This window comes from Nothobranchius furzeri, chromosome 16 (assembly GCF_043380555.1).
Source record: "Nothobranchius furzeri strain GRZ-AD chromosome 16, NfurGRZ-RIMD1, whole genome shotgun sequence".
NCBI classification, from domain to species: Eukaryota; Metazoa; Chordata; class Actinopteri; order Cyprinodontiformes; family Nothobranchiidae; genus Nothobranchius; species Nothobranchius furzeri.
The window spans coordinates 27,126,631-27,140,860 of NC_091756.1; the positions used below are offsets into that span (position 1 = coordinate 27,126,631).

The 14,230-nt window shown below is 45.0% G+C and overlaps 1 protein-coding gene across 1 annotated transcript in view; it reads right to left on the bottom strand.

The window, feature by feature from the left end:
* snx29 (sorting nexin 29) overlaps positions 1-14,230 on the bottom strand; it is a 298,365-nt gene that overhangs the window by 53,640 nt on the left and 230,495 nt on the right. The window lies entirely within an intron of this gene.

Sequence of the window (14,230 nt, forward strand, 5' to 3'; positions counted from 1 at the left end):
GGGTGGGGCCCTGGGAGCTCGGAGTGGCCGACCCAGTGTGGGGATCTGGACGGGGCCTTGGGGGTCGGGTCCTGACATGTATGCTGCCGGGACGAAGGCAGAAACATGCAGCAGTGCCTGGCCTGGGTTCAGGGCCCTCGGGTAGACCTTGGCTCCTCTGCTGTTCCATCACAGGGGAGAGGGAGGTCCAGGAGGGAGAGGACCCAACCTCACCTGGATGTCCTATGTCTTATATATTCTGGAAGTTGTGCAAATGCAGGGATGGGCATAGATATTCTGCTGGGGTGGGGCTGGGTTGGTGCCCTCGGACTCCGTGAGGCTCTGTAATGCTGCTGCTTTGGGCACTGGCAGGATGGGCTGGGGTCTCCATGCCCTGGGCCAGTGGGGGAGCTGGCTCCCTGGAGGGCCAAGCCCAACCAGCCATTCCTCCACATCCCCGCATATTTCTCTCCTCCTGCTCCCTCACATCATCACTCAAACATACACATAGGACCTTGGGGGGTGGACAAGTCAGGGACCCCCTTTCCGCATTCCTGTGGCAACCTGCCCCCCAATTTTATTTGCACCTTAGACACTTCCACCGACGACATTCCATGCAAACACACACTTAGGGCCTTGGGAGTGAGCACATTCAACAGCACTTGGCAGGGGGATTTCTCAGCCTCCTACCGAGTGCCGGTGCCCACTTCCAATTTTAAACTGCACTTAGACACCGAGGGCTGTGGGTGCACGTGGGGTGGTGCGGTGGCATCCGCTGGCATAGGCCAGTCAATGCCCACACTGCCCGCTCACCACAGCCATGGAATACACCTAATCAACACAAAACACTATAATGGAGCAGGCGGAAGGAGACTAGGGGTCTTAGCACACCTCTGTTGTTGCTTGGCTTCCTGGGGCTGGAGGCTAGGAGGGAGACCTGGCCATCTGGTTGGGGTCTGGGGTGGTGGGTTGCTGTGCTCAGCGGTGGGCGGGGGAGCCTGCTCATCAGCACCCCAGCAGAAAGGGTCAAACTCTGGTAACCGGTGATGGTTGTACCGAATGTGCAGCAGTACCGGGACCAGAGTTAATAAGTTGTGTATGGGGAGCATGAGTGGGTGTCCGGCGTGCATTTTTGTAAGTCTTTGGTTGGATGTACATGTGTGAGCATGAGGGAGGGAGTGTGTGACTGTGTTTGTGTATGACTGTATATCTCAGGTGGGGCCTTTGACTCCTCCCCTCTCCTGGGACTTCTTTTGATGATATACATCTTCGTCTCCCCTCCCCCTGCCACACCTGGTGTGGGGTGTGGTGCCTTGGTCTGCCTGAGTGTTCGTGGCTCCCGGGTCAGGGGGTTTAAGATTTTTGGCGTCTACTTGATCAATCCCGGTGGCTGCCTGGTGGGGTCTGGGTCCCTGGACTCTGCTGGGTCCCCAGCGGGGGTGGTCGCCCCTGGGTCCCGGGTCGCTGGGTCCCGGGCCCGGCCGGCTAGGGGGTGGGAGGCTGCGGACGGGCCTGTGGGCTTGCCGCTGATATCTCCCGGGACTCTGCCGGCTGCTGGTTGTGGCCCCCCGGGGCGATCCTCTGTGCCTCTCGAGGGGGGCGGGGGCCTTTCTGGTTGCAGTCTCCTTGGGGTTCCTGTGTTCTGGGGCAGCGCCTGGATCTCTGGGACTTGGAGCTCCCCCCGTCTCCCACACGTTTTTGGGGGGCGGATCTGTGGTCCCTCACACTCTCTATTCGACGCTCCTATAGAGAAACCTTACATAAACAAGCGCGTGTACACACACACAGGTGCTCACATGGTGCTCTCAAAAGTATGGGCTTGGGCACGTTCAACACTTGTCTTAAGGCTGTCATTGCCACTAAATGCACTATGATTATTATCGTGTGATTGTTCAGTTAAACAATGTTGATTTTATATTTCATCACCAGGTTGACGCAGCGATAGCTTGCTCCTGATGTATTGTTGTGTGTCCCATTTTTTTCTGCTCTTTCTCTTTCTGCAGGTCTAGAAGCAGACTCTTGTTCATTATTGTAATTTTGTGGCTGTTTTGTTGGATCCAGGATCGGTGACTTGTACAGAGTGAGAGGCACCCTGAACAAAAACGGCTAACACAGCATTCTCTAGCATTGTGCAGTACCCTCTGTTATGCGCCTAGTTGGTCAGGGTTTCATCCTACAGCAACATAATGACCCAAAACATAAGTCCAAGCTATGCAAGAACTACCTCAGGAAAAAAGAACAAGATGGTAAGCTTGTAAACATGGAGTGGACAGCATAGTCTCCAGACTTATACCCCATCGAGCTGGTTTGGGATGAACTGGAGTGAAAGCAAAGCAACCTACAAGTAGGGATGGGTACCTTTGACATTTGAATCGATTCGGTACTAATTCCCGGTACCTAGGAATCGATGCCGGTACTTAACTGTACCAATTTTCGATACTTTTGAGTGCTTAATATTCTAATTCTCTTTCATAATTAAATATATATTTCTCAATATATAACCATATTTGATAAATATCACGATAAATAACATACACCTGTTTGTATTTTAACATTGTCTTTGTAGTTTTATAAGCTGATAATTAAACTGAAGCAAACATCTTCACTGTGAACTAAATTTACTGTGTATCTTCATTCCTTTTGCCGTCCTTTTTCTTTGATTTTTCCTACTGGGAAGTTAGAATCTCCGAGGAGAAAGCGAACGCACCGTTAGCTGATAACAGTGGTGGCAATGGAAGCTAACATATCAAGCTAATGTTATCTTAAACAGTTTATTTAGCTGTTGGAGCAGATTAAAACAATGATGTCTCACACTTAGATCGTCATCACTGGTTTCATCTTCACCCAATCACCCGTCGCATTTAGTAAAGTGAAGCCAAACTTTAGAGCGTGTTCATGTTCTAGTCGGAAATTTGGAGTTCCGAGAAGAAAGCGAACGCACCATTAGCAAAATGGAAGCTAACATATCAAGCGTGCGTTCTTTCTACCATGCTGCTCTGTTTACAACTGGCTCGCAGCGACCGACGACATAACGCTCTTGCGCATGCGCAGCTGTCTAGGCAAGCTCTCGTCATGAAGGACGGGTACCCGAAACGAGGCACCGTTTCAAATTACGTGAATCGATGCTCAGTCGGTACTTTGGAATTCGGTCGGTACCTTAAAAAGTACCGAATTCTGTACCCATCGCTACCTACATGTGCCACACATTCTGAAGAATATTTGATTTCTATTGTAGAAAGAATGGCATGAGTGTGTTCAGCTGTTATATCTGCCAAAGGCAGCTACTTTGATGAGTCAAAAGTTTAGAATACATTTTGGTGTATAAATTGATTCCATGATTTTATTTTTAACTCCAATTGCTTATTTGTACTACGCTTTCATTTCAGAGTGCAATGTGGCATTAAACTGCATAATTTCCAATAAAAAACGGGAAAAACTGGGGTGTTCAAAAACTTTTCACCGGTAGTGTATATTAAAAAAAGCCACTATGTAACGACAATGTTATAATGAAATGTTACTGTTGACAAATTGGCTACATGTTTCCGCTGCAACTATGCTCTTTGAAAATAAACACATTTTAGTGCAATGCAAATACATTAAATAACCATATGTAGATAATACAAACCAACAGTATACTCTAATTCACTTTAACCAGATGTTTTTCTTTTTGTAACAAAGCATTTGTACTACGTTACGTAAAGCCTTTGGGTAACGTCACAACATGTCAAAACGTAAAACATGAAAAATAAAACTCTGGAGTAGGGTTAGGTTTGACCCTGTTAGGGATTGTTACCAGACTGTTTCATAATATCCAGCGCATGGTGAGCCAGTTTGGACTTTTTGGGGTTCCACTTCTCAGCAAGGAGTCTTCTTAATTCACACGAAGTTTTTAAAATGCTGTGAGAAAATCTGTCGATTAAAAACTTTGGACTTTGTATATTTCAGAACTTTGTGTTATAAAGTGCCTTGGGATCGTAAAACCCTAGAAGGTGCTATATAAATACAAACCATTTATCATTTCTGATAGAGGATGCTGTTTGGACAAGCAAAATAGAAAAGTTCAGTTGAACCTATTAGCCTAACCTACTTATTCAATAATAACAGCGGCCATGTGTGGAAATGGATCATTCTATTCAGGGATAATTTAGGATCGGCAAGCCCGCAGAAAGTTTGCATTACCATTATTCATTATCATAACATTATTCTACATGCATTTGTTATTATTTGCTGTCATTTTAAAGACTAAAATAATTTTCAAGCATTGCAGTTTTCTGTACCTTTAGAGTGATGATTTATAAATGGTTCACATTACTTGACACAGACTTGTGATCCTTTAACAGGAAAAAGGACAGAAATATTAAAGCTGTAGTAAAATAAAATGGGTTAATCAAAGTAGAGAGCAAGTGAGTTAGCTGAGGGATAAAGTGGAAAAGAGAGAAATTGATTTAAAGAGCAGGAGAACAAAAACGGCCAGATCATTTGGTCAGAACAGATGAGGTGCAGCAGAGAGAATACCTGACAGCTGGACTCTGCACTCTGACTACAATGCAGCTTTGATGCGATAATTCTGCCCCCCATCTCAGCGTTTGCACCAGGAGGGATCTGACAGGCCTGACTCAGGAACAGTTAGCCTGTATATTCCTGGCCTCTGACAAATCAGCTGGTTAAGTGCTGTCAAAGCCAGCTGGATCTGTGCATGCGTGTGACATCATCTGTATTGAGTTATGCAGCTGGCCGATCTCGCCTGAAGCATGAGCAGATGCAGAGGGGGAGAAACTCATTAGCTCATTAGCAGGGCTGAAATGACATAGATGCAGAAAGTGAGAGAAGGCAGTCGCGCCGAAACGGAGAGACCTTCCAGCTTCTACCGTCAAGGGTCAACACCGCCACCGGCTGCTGTCACACGAGTCAGCTTTAAACTCCTCACATCAAATTATACTATAATTATGGAGTCGGCAGCATTACGATTATGTTACCTCAGACATCTACAAGCCTCAACAGCTTCTATTTGATACCCCTGCTAAACTTTGAACTAATGAGTATAAAGTTTTTGAATTGTCAAACGGAATTTCAATAATCTCCAGCTAACTTTCTAATGCATGACATTGAAATTTAACGTCAGCTCAGCTATGTTCCAGCACACAGATGTCCTAACTGCTCCTGAAAATATCAGCATCATATCCTTACCCATCTTTGCACGGGATAATAACAGTCTTAAAAACGTAGTTCTGGATTTTGATCGCCTGTGTTTCTATTGAATAAATGCTTGGCAGAAACAATGTTCTAGTTATTTTGATGGCTGATGAAATACAATTTCAATCCCGCATGTATATGCAATCTCTTTTGAACAAAATATAAGTAAATACTGGTTAGATAGATTTTAGCAGAAATGCTGTTTGAGTGCTGAGCACTGCAAAAAATATCTACACTAGCTGAAACTGTTGGTATTGGTTACATTGTTTTGGCATCTTGACTTTTACAGTGATAATCTGGTATTTTTACCTTTAATCTCTGGAAATATCCATCAAAACATTGTTGAAAATTAATAAAATGATGTCCAGTCATTGAAAAATATTGTCGGCTTCGTAACATACAACCCTAAAAATAGTGTGTCAAGTACATAGAGCGTGGGTCTAGCATCTCTGGGGGACAAAATATTAAACAGCATGTTATCTTCTTGTCGGCTTGGGGTCTTGCGTCTGTCGATGACGTCACACTAGATGATTGGCTGGATATACGACTTGCGGAAGTTACGTTACCACTTCAAAAAACATTTAGGCAGTAAGAAACATGAATTTAACTCGTTCAATGCCATTGATGACCAAAGTCGTGATTTGCATTTCTTTACTGCATGGACGTCGGAACGAGTCCCCGCACCGTGAGAACAAACATCTCAGCTCAAAAGCTGATTTTCACACGCGTACGTCACACATCACATGAAGCAGAAAATCCATGTGTTGAGATTGTTTTGGGCCACTGCTGTAAAAAAAGGGAGGCACAAACCGGAAAAGCTTCTGTTGATCATAATTCGACAACGGATTATGGGGTTTGGTAAATTGAGTGCTTTAAGAGCTCAATAGATATTACTTCTACTTATGACCAATAAGCTGTGATACTCTAAATAAATATAAAATATCAACCTGATTGGTCTTTGTGTGTTTAATCAGAAGATTCTAGGATTCTTTGTTTTATTCAGGGATTGTAAACACTTCGTTTTGATTCAAGGAAAGAGTCAGGTTTGTAAAAGTAAGTATTTCTTTCCCAAACAAATAAAACATGACAGGTTAACTAATATTTACTGTGATGGATTAATCTAGATGTAGTATATGGTGCCTATGTGTGAACGCAATATTATCAGAACTTCCGTATCTAGGAGTTCTGGGTGTAAAACTATTTGGTTTGTGTTAAGCTATGAAGTAAATTCTTATCAAAAAGCATCAGACGCAATCACACTGTGTTCTACCTCAGCCTTAGAGACCCTCTTCACGGATCAGGAGGTCATCAAGGTCGGATGACCTCTTAGCACCCAGGTCCAGTAGATTGACCACAGCGCCAACTTCTCCAGTCCAGAGATGTTGCCAGGCACACAGGTTGGATGGAACCGATTGCGTCTAGACCCTTAAGGAGTCGGAACAAAATCAGCTTTGTTCCGCAGGAACCATTTGCTGTGTCAGCTTTGCAACAACCTTGACGGCGTGTCAAGGCTGCTTCTTAGTTAAAGACTTCACCACGGAAGGCCATTTCTGTAGCTTTCTCTAGAACTCTGAGCTGAGTGATGAGAAACGGAACTCGAACAAACTGGAACTGCTGAATCACCACAGTGATCCGGTTTTAATGTTCTCATGTTATGATTTGTGTAGCCAACCAGAGGTTGACATGTTGAGGAAAATTACCAAGACAACCTCAGCAACTACGCCTTCTCAGATACCGGATTATCTGATCTGGGATAAAGAAAAATCGATGTGTCACGCCGCCGTCGCCGTCTTCCTCTGCTTATCTGGGTCCGGGTCGCGGGGGCAGCATCCCAAATAGGGAGCTCCAGACCGTTCTCTCCCCAGCCACCTCCACCAGGAACCCAAGGCAATCCTGGACCAGATTGGAGATGTAACCTCTCCAACGTGTCCTGGGTCGACCCGGGGGCCTCCTGCCTGCAGGACATGCCCGAAACACCTCCCCAGGGAGGCGTCCAGGAGGTATCCTGACCAGATGCCCAAACCACCTCAACTGACTCCTTTCGATCTGGAGGAGCAGCGGTTCTACTCTGAGTCCTTCCCGAAGGCCCTAGCTCCTCACCCTATCTCTAAGGCTGAGCCCGGCCACCCTATGGAGGAAATTCTTTTCGGCCGCTTGTATTCGCAATCTCGTTTTTTGGGTCATTACCCAAAGCTCATGACCATAGGTGAGGATTGGGACGTACATAGACCGGTAAATCGAGAGCCTGGGTTTCTGGCTCAGCTCCCTCTTCACCACAGCAGATCGGCTCAGCGTCTGCATCACTGCAGATGCCGAACCAATCCGCCTGTCGGTCTCCCGATCCCTCCTACCCTCACTCATGAATAAGACCCCGAGATACTTAAACTCCTCCACTTGAGCCACATCATCCGCAAAAAGCAGAGACGAGATTCTCCTACCACCAAACTCGACACACTCCACACCACGGCTGCGCCTAGAAATTCTGTCCATAAAGGTTATGAACAGAACCGGTGGCAAAGGGCAGCCCTGGTGAAGTCCAACCCTCAACGGGAACAGGTCCCAATTACTACCGGCTATGCGGACCAAACTCACGCTCCTCTGGTAAAGGGACAGAATGGTCCTTAACAAAAGGCCACCCACCCTATACTCCTGGAGCGTCCCCCACAGGGTGCCCCTGGGGACACGGTCATAAGCCTTCTCCAAATCCACAAAACACATGTGGATTGGTTGGGGAAACTCCCATGCCCCCTCCATCACCCTTGCAAGGGTATAGAGCTGGTCCACAGTTCCACAGCCAGGACGAAAACCACATTGCTCCTCCTCAATCTGAGATTCAACTATCAATTGGACCCTCCTCTCCAGTACCTTGGAGTAGACCTTTCCAGGGAGGCTGAGGAGTGTGATCCCCTACAGTTGGAACACACCCTCCGGTCACCCTTCTTAAAGATGGGTACCACCACCCCGGTCTGCCACTCCACAGGAACTGCCCCCGATGACTACCCAATGTTGCAGAGCCGTGCCAACCACGACAGCCCTACCACAACCCAGGACGAATCTCATCCACCCCCGGGGCTCCACCGCTGTGTAGTTGTTTGACTACCTCAGCAACGTCTGCCCCAGAGATTGGACAGTCCATCCCCAGGTCTCCCGGCTCTGACTCCTACTCGGAATGAGCGTAGTTTGGATTGAGGAGCTCCTCAAAGCATTCCTTCCACCGCCCGACTATAGCCCCAGTTGACATCAGCAGCTCCCCATCCCCACAGTAAACAGTGTGAGCGAGTTGCTGCCTCCCTCTCCTGAGGAGCCGGACAGTTTGCCAGAACCTCTTTGGCGCCGATCGATAGTCTTTCTCCATGGCCTCACCAAACTCCTCCCACGCCCGAGATTTTGCCTCAGCAACTGCCACTGCTGCACCCCGCTTGGCTATCCGGTAGCCGTCTGCTGCCTCCGGAGACCCAGAGACCAGCCACACCCTGTAGGCCTCCTTCTTCAGCCTGATGGCTCCCCGAACCTCTGGCGTCCACCAGCGGGTACGGGGGTTGCCACCACGACTGGCACCGGCAGCTAGCAACAGCCGCCTCAACAAATGCAGAGTGGAACAAGGCCCACTCGGAGTCTATGTACCCCACTGCTCTCGGGACGAGGTCAAAGCTCTGCCGGAGGTGGGAGTTGAAGACCGTCTTGACAGGTTCTTCTGCCAAGTGTTCCCAGCAGACCCTCACTATGCGTTTGGGTCTGCCAGGTCTACGCGGCACCTTCCCCTGCCATCTGATCCAGCTCACCACCAGGTGGTGATCAGTTGACAACTCCGCTCCTCTCTTCACTCGGGTGTCCAAAACATACAGCCGCAGGTCAGATGACACAACTACAAAGTCTATCTTCGATAGATATGTGTCACGCTTTTTACTTAACTTTATCTTGTCCTTGTGTGAGTGTAAATGGTGATGGCCTTGTCATGTCAACATACTGAAACATATATAAATCTTTCAATGTAATCATAACATAACATTCATTTCAAACTTCAGTCATTCAGGCACAGATTAATGAAAGCATTTCATTTATATTATAATTATAAGTAACAATAAACAAACGTTTATTTAATGATTATTTAACTTATAAGTTTTAAAAGTTCATATTATATTTAAAGAGTCATTCTTTGATTTAGCAACTAATCCGAGCTACGAGTGTTCACTTATTCAGAGGCATGAAGAATCCTGTAGGATGATAAGGGAAGCCTTGAGGCCTTGAGGAGGTAACATCATTGTTGACAATACGTTGTCACGTGTTCAGAGCTGCAGAGAGGCTCTAAACCCCAGCTGATGGGATGAAGGCAGGCAGATTAAAGGGAACACATGCAGTCTTGTATCTCCATTTTGACCAGACATTGAAGGGTCAAACTGTACTTAAAAACTGACCATTGCTGGACATTACATGAACGAATGGATAATGCTCGAATTGCGCGGATTCTTCCTGACGTAAGAGGTGAGTCTCCTCTTTGTTTTTGTTGACATCATCATAGAGCGCAATGTTCTGTGAGTCTTTAAAAAAACTGTACAATGGGGGGGGGGGGGGGGGGGGGTCTCCGGTTTCACGAATCAGAAGTGAGCCATAGCAGGATTTGCATTCTTATTTCCTGATATTTGGACATCTTGCCTCTGACTGGCTAACAGCAATGTGACTCAGCCACTGACTCAGTTTGCTCTGCAACGTGGATATTTTGTCTCCACAAATAACACAAGCCTGAAGGAGTTCTGCTGTGTGGTGGAGTTGCTAGCTTCTACTAGCAGAGACGTTCTCTGCTGTTTCCTGGATGCTAAACCAACAACAGCCTTCCTTGTCGTGAGTCAAGATGGGTGAGTCCATGAATGGTAATTGACAGTGTGACGTAGATATAAATAAGCAGAACGCTTTTTGCAAACATATGACGACACAGTCACTTAAAAAGCTCATAGAAACTGAAACAACTTAATAAATATCTTGGTTTTTATCATTCTTGTTTTGAACGGCAGCGCTGCTCTTTAACCTCGCCTGAAAGAGAAGGTCTTCACAGCTGCCAACCCAACAAAGAGCTCCTGAGGAGCACTGACTGGACTGAAATAACAGAGAAACTCAACACAGCAAGCCTGCTGACACACACACACACACACACACACACACACACACACACACACACACGCACACACGTCTATGCAGCAGAAAAGCGATTTCAAAGTCAGGAAAAAAATCCCCAACTGTTCGTCTCACACAGAAAAATGCAGACCATTTCACACAGAGCAGCAGTTTCTTCTTCACAAACACAACCAAAACAACAACATCCCTCTCACACACTAAACAGCTGCTGCTTTGTTCTCACTTCTCAATTATACTTCAGAAATAGATTTGTGCTTAAATGTGCAGACACACATACGGTCACCCAAACTTGACTAATCTGCGCTGAAGCTAAAATCCCCTCCATCTGCTTCCTCGCTTCAACTGAGTCTGAGCAGAAGTCCTCCAGCCCTGTTTTAGTTACAGGAAGAGCTTTTATTAGAACATCTAACCACTTTTTGAAATAAGTTCAATTTTATTTTCATTTTGATAATACCCAATTCATTTGTTCTGTATGGCAGACTCAGCTGGGACTCAGCTAAAACTAAACTTATGTATTGGAAACTGAATGTTGGCTATAATCTTAATTTTAGATGGCTCTTATGGGTCATGTTCGGGTGACTTTAAACAATCATCAATGAGAAAATCCCAGTGAAAATGAGATGGTACATCTACTGGGGTTATTTGTCTTTAAATAAATGTCAAAATCAATAATAAATAAACCAAAGACTGAATCAGACATAACGGCAAAAGCAAGTGCTGAAAGGAGAGGAGAATATAGACATTCTAGGTTTAACCCTAACTCTCTTCACCAAGAGTACACACAGCAGGCTCCCCTAGGCCATTATTCATTAAACAAGAAGTCAAAATGGAAAATAAGTGTGTAAAAATCAGTGTTCACCTCATGATCCAACACCTTGTAGAACGTATTTAGTTTGAAGATTTCCATCTTCACAGCTCTCTGAAGGTGCAACAGTGGACCATCAAAGCACCTTGGATCTGTTTTAGATCTGCAACTCTGTTCAGGATCATATGACCTTCAGCTGTCAGCCCAAACCATCAGCCCTCCACCACCGTGCGGACAGATTGTAACAGCCGTTTGTTTGTTTGTATTGGAATGTTTACTGTGTGAAGTGCCTTGAGACGACTCGTTGTGATTTGGTGCCATATAAACAAATGTGAATTGAATTGTTCTTAAAAAAATGTGTTTGATTTTTCTTCAAACATGACCATTATGGGTAAACATATTTTTATTAAGTCTCATCTGTTCAAACAACACTGTTCCAGAAGTCTTCTTGTTCACTCAGATTAAACAAACCAAAGGAGATTTTCTCCTGCAACCCTTCCAAAAAGCTTACCTGTTGAGTCTTCCTAACTGTCTAGTCCTGAACTTTAACCTTTATCCTGCTAACTCAGGCCCATTAGAGTCTGAGCTGAAGCGGTTTAACATCAAGGTGATGTTTACCAATGTTGTTTTTTCTTGTCATTGTGTTAACTCAAACCAAAACGCCGCCAATTTCACGAAGACAGACAGAAAACAAAGACATTGCTTAGTCAAGAGGTTCTAGGAGGATCTTGGAGAGGACTTGGATGTCCACAAAGCTTTTCAATATGTTCTTTGTTTGATAAAAAAAAACTGATTGAATATTCTGTGCATTTTTGCACACTCAAGGTTATATTTGAATAATTTTAGTAAGACCGGATCATTGAATCGTATCCTGTTGGGTTAAACGGAAAGAAGGTGGCCTTAAATACATCTCGTGCCCTCTACATTAAAGACAGTGTTATTGTGTGAATGATTCTGAAAATATCAACCCTGAAAATCTATGAAAAACACTAATGAGCCAAATATCAGTCAAACAAGCCAACATAATTGGAATAGGTAATGTGTTCAGCTAACCTTCATCCAGTTTGTAGCTTGTTATCTGCTATGAGCAACGCAAGATGAATGACTCACCCAGACTACAATACGTGGATGTATTTATCTCATAGAACTCACATATTTTCCTCCAATTTTTGATCTTATATGAATCGCGATGAGCTCATTATTTATATCAGCTGCTTGGAATTTGCCCATCCATAACAGGACCTGTGTTGGCAAGCATGAAAGGAAGGGAAGACAGAAAAGCAATAAAACGGAGAGACAGATGATGCGGATGAAACAGGAAATTTGCTCTCCACAGCCCAACACAAGTCAAACAACATCAGTGTGTGTTTGGAAGTCACTGGAATCTGTGGGGAAAAGGAAGCTAATGCAAACAATGCAGTGAAGATCTCAAGAGACAAATAACAATAAGCAGCTCAAAAAAAATGTAAAGACGACAGAGAATCAGGTGATTTGAGAGAAATAATGACGTGGACACTTTACAAAGATGGGAACAGAACAAAAATAATTATGAAGAAAAGGGATGGTGGTAGTAATAATAATAATGCATTGAACTTATATAGCACTTTTCTAGACACCCAAAGACGCTTTCACACACTCTCACATTCACACACTGCTAGTGATGGTAAGCTACTTGTAGCCACAGCCACCCTGGGGAGGTCTGACTGAGGCGAGGCTGCCATTTGGCGCCGTCGGCCCCTCTGACCACCACTAACACAGGCAAGTTGGGTGAAGTGTCTTGCCCAAGGACACAACAGCAGGAAACCCCTGGCGGGAGCTGGAATTGACCCCATGACCCTCCGATCATGAGACAACCCGCTCTAACACCTGAGCTACTGCTGCCCCCAGTAAACTTACAAGCATCCTTCTAACTCAGGTTATTTACAATAAGCCTTAGAATTACGCACAGCAGACAGCGTACAGATATTTTTGTTTTGGCTACTTGCCAAACTGCTTAATACCTCTCATCCTTTAAGTGATGGACCCTTATTTTTCTTAGCATTGCCTTTTGTAAAACAAAGTGATCCTCTTGTATCGCAGCCACCTAAGACTGGAACAAAAGAAGCTGAATCTCAATCCTTGGACCAGTTAGTAATTATAAAAGGGATGTGTATGGGCAGGCATGACTTCTACTAGAAAATGATCAATGATCTTTCACAAGTCAGATGTCCCAGATGTTGGAGAAAATGGTGGAAAATGAGTAGAGAAGAGTGGCAGAAAAGAAAGAAGGGAAGCTTTCTGGTTAAAAAGGAAAAGGCCACTGGAACACAGAGCGGAGGATGAATCCCATTAGGTGGAGAAAGGTCTGTGTGGGTGCCCTCAATGCTGCCGTTAGGCACCCTTCACACTGGATGAAGACCCTGCTAAGATGTGAAAAAAATGTCAAGTCTTCTAACCAGGTCCATTTGATTTTCAACTCGATATGAGTGAATTTACAATTCCAGGTCGGAGGAGGAGGTCCTTCCTTGGGTTTAGGAGCGGAAACATCTCAGGGTCTTGTTCGCATTTGAAAGAAGGACAGATTAAAAGCCAGATCGAGGCAGTGACTGCTCTGATACAAGTGCTAAACTGGCCTGGTGAGGAGAAGAGGGAGCTACTCTCCAGCCCTTACCATGGGTAAGTACTGAAACCACAACATGGTGAAAGCAGGTGACAGAAATGTATTTCATCCACAGGGTGGCCGAACGCAGCCCGTCAAGGGGGAGTGGGGTTGTAGACCATCATCATCATCATCATCCTTTTTTTTCTATAGCACTTCCCATCATCCAAGAGGTGAACCAAAGTGCTGCACACGTATAAAAAGTTTAAAACAACACATGGCCAACAATAAAGTATACATAAAAACAAACAAAAACTGGAAACTAAAGCAAAGAATGTCGGTAAGAAACAAGATAAAATAAGAAAAGTACAACTGGATAAAAATTAGCTAAGTTGTCTAAAATTGTCTAAAAATATAGCTAACTCATGTGCTGAGGGAACGCCACCATGTAAAAGTGAGTCTTCACCCGACTCTTAAAAACCGGCAGTGAGGGCGCTTGTCTGACCGTTGAGTGGAAGGTCATTTCACAGCTTGGGGGCCAAAAC